This window comes from Glossina fuscipes, unplaced genomic scaffold (assembly GCF_014805625.2).
Source record: "Glossina fuscipes isolate IAEA_lab_2018 unplaced genomic scaffold, Yale_Gfus_2 112, whole genome shotgun sequence".
NCBI lineage: Eukaryota > Metazoa > Arthropoda > Insecta > Diptera > Glossinidae > Glossina > Glossina fuscipes.
In genome coordinates this window covers 5,839,131-5,845,174 of record NW_023998455.1, presented here as the reverse complement: position 1 = coordinate 5,845,174, position 6,044 = coordinate 5,839,131, and positions in this window count along the sequence as shown.

Sequence of the window (6,044 nt, the reverse complement as noted above, 5' to 3'; positions counted from 1 at the left end):
GAAAATGTTCAGCTCATATCCCACCTATTTGCACAATTCCGACCATTTTTGAGTATAACACCTACATTAGATAAATGCGTTCGTATTAATTCTAAGCATGAAACACGTTATTCCGCTTAAATGAATGTCATGCACTTTGAAGAGACGCTGAAATGAGACAGCAATTGAGAAGTAACAAACAAGAAAATAATACTCGACCCTGAGCGAATCTTTAATGCTCATAACCGTCATCCCCCGTATGCCGTCGTGACGTCTACGATATAGAATTTAAAATTAACGCACTTGTCTTGTCAGGTTTTCACTCTCGAAATACTCTTGTTTGATATCCAGTTGATTATATTGCTAAGAAAAATTGAATCTCCCATGCTCGATGGGTGCATCATGTCGAATTAACGTACTTTCCGATAGATAATATATATATCGTCATATGAGGAATGTACAGAACAATTTTCACTCTTCTGTCTTCTTTTGTCCTACGGGTAATAGGCAGAAAGCTATGGAAAAGCGAGGAAAATCACTTATAAGTGATGACCGCCTTTTTTCATTTTTGTACAAGCGGTGGAGGTCAATCCATAGAATATACACACTGTTGTAATTCATAAGTAACGTGCAAAAGTCGGATTGGTTTCTTCGTTGAAAAACAGAGGTGGTCTCAGATCATGCTATAATCTGATCGTATCCTTTGACCGATATCAATACAAAACTGCTTGCAAGATCTTGCAATGTTTTGCTAAATTTGAATCATATAGCTTCCCTTTTACAGACATTGCCCGCCTAAATCGACATGTGTATACTTTATAGGGCTACCTAAACCTCCTTGCAGGTGCTGCAAACGTTTTGACAACGAATATATTCCTCATCTTTCGGCAGTGGACATAAAAATGAATGGATAATGGAGAAGTACAAGCGGAACGTATTTAAGTGGAGGCAAATACTAAGTAAAATGTTGTCTAAACGAAAAGTAGAAACAAGAGGATAAATAAAGGAACAAAAGTGAGGGATAATTGAAAAATTGCACTTAAGAAATCAAAGATAATGGTTAACTGAGTTGCACAAGTGAAGAAGAAGGCGCGGGCATTTACGAATTAAGAACTTAGAAGGGTCGGTGAGGGGGGAAGAGGGTTGATTAGGAAGTAGATGTTTGCACAATGGCGATGGATACTTGTGAGGTATATAGAAGGAGAAGATCGTGCGACCCGTGGCGGATAGTCGAGAGAAGCGATGGGTAGCTGAGAACTACAAGGAACGTGTACGTAATACCGAATTAAGCAGTACAAGTGAATGGAATTAGGACGTAGATATAGGAGGAATAAATGAAAACTGCAACTTTGGATTAATTAAGAAGTGTAAAGAGCTTGTAATTCAGAAGCATATGTGATGGGTATGTGTTAAGCACAAGCTGAAGATAATCGAGAAGTATAAGTGGACTTTCAGTGACAAGTGGCAGAAAAACTGAAAAGTAAAAGCCGGAATATAATTGAGAAGAACAAAGGGGATAAGTTCGGAAGTGTACAAGAGGGAAGTAATTACGTAGCATAAAAGTGGGGATGATTGTAAATGTTCTATGATCGCGCGGGTGAGAAGTACAAGTGACGGGACTATGCAAATGTGTGAGGCAAACACGAGCCAGAGGAAGTGGATGAAGAAGTGCAAAATGGCAATTAATTGATAAGTGCAAGCGGCTGGATCGCTAAGCAATACAAGAAGGTGAGAGAGGGGTACACGTGAGGTGGTGAACATAAAACGCCTTCTTTGCAAAAGTGTTGGAAAGGATCTTATCGTCATCGCATTTTAAATATGTTTCATCAAAATAAATCCTATAACTATCCTCTGCAATGTGCAGTTCGAGTAAGAAAACCTCGACTCCCACCTTTCTCTCTCTCTCTCTCTCTGTCTCACTTTGCGTGCGTCTGCTTTAGTCTCTAAGGATTAATTGCGAATCATTTTTCTGAATAAAGCGCTATCGCGGATTAGAAAACTCTATCTTCATTTTCTAAGAATTGTTTGTATGTGGCTCTGCTATATGAAAATTAAACTGTACAGAATGTTCCTTGAAAATATGGATGAACGGTCCTTTAAAATACGTCCCTTGGGCTGCTTGGAGACTCATTGTCGCTCAGATGGCATTTTCAATTGTTTGTTAAGTAAATAATTTCTTAATTTTTCTTAATTTATTTTGAAAAATCGAATGAAAATTAAGATTCAATTATATATTATATATATATATATATATTAAAAAAGTGTGGAAAAGTATTTACTTATATTACATAATGACATTATTTGTCCTCTTTTCGGTCTTATATAGGCCTTGTTCATAGTGCATGGCTATAAGCAAATAATCTACTATTCCCGATATGAATCTATTGTAAAATAAAACTTTTTGAATTGAATCGTTTATGATTAAGGAAAATATTCTTTCACATTAGGAATGAAATGCCATTCGAAATCGAAAGTCGGCACAAAAATTTATTACCATTTCACGATCTAATGTTAGGGTTCGGATATGTGAGGAACTTTCAATTAAGTTCTTCACAAGCAAGACGGATGAACAATTCTGGCACGATTACGAAGATTTTTGTATTTATATGTTACATAAATATAAATAGTACAATAATTAAATAAAGAAATATTTAAATATTAAATATGTATATATTATATTAATTAGATACAAATGATACATATATACAGATTGAAATGCTGGGTGGGAAACTCTTTGCATTTTGTAATTGCAGTAGATCTTTTTAATTTAATATAAATTACACATACACTCTCTCTATCTCTCTCTCTTTCTTTCTCTTTCTATCTCTATTAAATGATTCATTGAACTTAACGAAAAAAAAAGCTACTATCGAAACTTTCTTATCCAGTAACTCTCTTCAACAATATCCGGCAGTATTTCTTTACATCGCAATCAGTCAAAATTGAATCGATTTTCTAACTCCACAGTAAAACAAGTTCAAGTAATCTCTCTTTTTGAATAAATACATTTTTTCCTTTCTTTTTTTATAAGAAGTCTCCCTAAAGTTATTTTGGGGGCAACTTTTACTGTCAGGCAAATCAATGATGAAAAGTCTGTTGATCAAAAGAACATTTAATTCCGTTTCTGGTAATCAATTGTCTCTTGGGCAGAAAACTTTTGTCTCTCAATGGAAAAAAAAAAAAAAAAACAAATTTATTGTATTCGAAATTGGCTTAAAATAAATTGTATTATTTAAAAAAAATAAATAAATAAAACTAAATAAATAAAAAAAATATACTATTATTATTCTAATCAATATAAACGTGTTAAAAAAAAAATGATTTTTTTTTTTTTTTGTTATCTATTTCAAATTTTTTTTAATAATATTACGTATGAAGATTTATGTGTAACGTTATGGAGAAAAAGGAAAGCCATTTATGAAAATTACAATTTTTGAATGAAGCGATGAAATAAAAACTGGAAAAAATAATACATTTGAAAGCGATATTTAAATATATATATATATATGTATACATATATATTTGATTACATAATGACCTTTTGTTCCTGGATCTTCCAGATCTTCATTACACCCTACACCATTTTTGATGCAGGGTATATTAAGTTTGGAACGATGTATGCAACACGCAGCAGGAATTGAAGAAAACTCGCCCCTTATTTTAATGGCGATTCTCAATCGATCTAAGCTTGGCTCTCTGTCCCTCTGCCTGTCCATATATTTTTAACTTCATTCCAGAGATATTTTGACGCAATTTATTAAAACGACGCGTTTTGGCGCAAGGACGAATGTCTTGTTGAAAATTATTCGAATCGGACCACTATTCGGATCACTTCCCATATAACGCCTTATTTTAAAAAAACCATACGGCATTATGAATAACAGTACTAAGCGAAATGCTATTTAGGAATTTAATGAAAGGCCATTGCCGCGTATAATTCTTTAACTTGCTTTATCTCTAGACTCCTAATATCATCCTTATGACGATAATAATTGATGATGATAATAAAAGCGGTAAAAATTTATTATAAATAAAAAAACATTACATTAGTTTTGCGATTTCCTTTAAAGCGGTTCTAATTTGAAAGTTCTCTCTCTTGTCTCCGAACGTTTTAAAGCTAACTAAATCGAGTAAGTGATAGAAGATATACATAAATAAAATACAAATAAACAAAAAAAGACATGAAATATACAAAATTATTGAAAAGAAAAACGAAAGTGCATACCCAAATAAAAATGTAATTGTAATAATATTTATTATATAATTATTATTAATTTGTTAGTTCAAAGGAAACTATATCTATATATATACATATATATATATATATATATATATATATATATATATATATAGTTACATGCAGTTATATATATATATATATATATATATATTAAAAAAAATAAATAAATAAATAAAAAAATAAATTAAAAAAAAAAATCAATTCACTGCAAATGAAAAACTGATCTAAATATTTATAAATAAAAGCGTAATAAATATTGTACAATTAAAAATCGATAAATAAATATAAAAATTATTACATTACAAAAGAAAATGTATGAAATATTTTTAATGAAATGAATTCCCCTTTCGTAGGCCTCTTTTGCTTCGAAATTTATGGATCCGCAATCACAGACTCGTTGTGCTCGTATTCGTTGAGCCGTTACTCGTCCTGTCAACATTTATCTTTCATTGCAATGACATTTGCCCACCTCTTGTAAGAGCAAGTGAAAATGCTACAACGGGCCTAGGACCGGACCATACATCGCCAAAGAGTCGCTTTATGAGAGTTGGTTGAAAAAGTACTTTACAAAGCATTCGTCATCAAACTTTACAAAGTACAGGCATCTATAAAATATATCTTTGGTCTCTTGATCAGCGTGAAATTCTGAATTCGATAATTATGTCTGTCTTTTTGTATGTCCGTGTGCCTGTGTGATATGTGTTGTCCCCACTCTCCAAGTCGCGAAAATAAAGATATCGACTTCACTTTTGTCGGAATCATTGAAGGTTCCTGCGTGTGGAAATGGGCTAAAAGGGTCAGAGCAAAGTACCAAAGAATTTTATTTTTGTTCATAAATTCGAAGAAATTCTCTTCGCTCTGATCAAATCAGTTTTATTGGTACTTGTGTGTACCAACTCAATGACACTTCATTTCGCATTTTACTGCCGTGAAGTGAGCACATCGCGTGTAGGCAAACGCAGATCGAAGACGACATTACATGTATGTTGAAGTTCGCCGGAAATGGATCTTGACGAGCAAGTTCGAATGAGCAAGACTCTGAGATGGCGTTAGTCGTGCATTTTGTGTGATCGTTGCGCTTGCGTCACCAGCGGGTCATGAGACGATTGAAGCTAGGGTCACTTTTTTACACAGCGTAAAGGCATTGGGACATAATTGAAAGACAGAAGGATAATATTGATAGGATAAGTTAAAGAAAAATGATTAAATATTAAATCTGTATAATGCTGTTTATCTACATTGTCGAACAATTAATATTTTATCCATAGAACAAACAATTTTAATTTGTTCTTTTACGAACTTACTATTACGGAGCTGTGTATTAAAAATTAGACCTCTTTGAAAATAAAGGCTTGCTTTCCATTAGAATGGTTGTGCCCAGTTGGTTCAAAAATTAAGGTAAATATTCACTATTATCGATCAATTTTCATCATATAATAGTAAAACTTTGACTTTTAGATATCAAGAACGATGACTTGTATAATAAAGTAAAGAACATTAATAAAGGAAAGCAAGCACCGCAGCTACAGTACACAGCGTAGAATATGGTTGACTTCAAAATGCTAAAAGCGAACGCGAACTTAAGTAACTACGTTATATAGCTACTACATAAGATAAGGTCTACCGTGCTGAGATTCGAAACTGCGAGCACGGACTTGGCAGTCGCGAATCGTATCCTTGCACAATGCGGTAGCGCAGTGACATGAATCGTCGCACAAGCCCTACTATGACCTTCCTCTTTTCGCTGCATTGTTTATTCCATATCGGAGAAATCTATATTTTATGTCCGCCAAAAGAAAATTTTGTACGAAGAAACATTTTATCG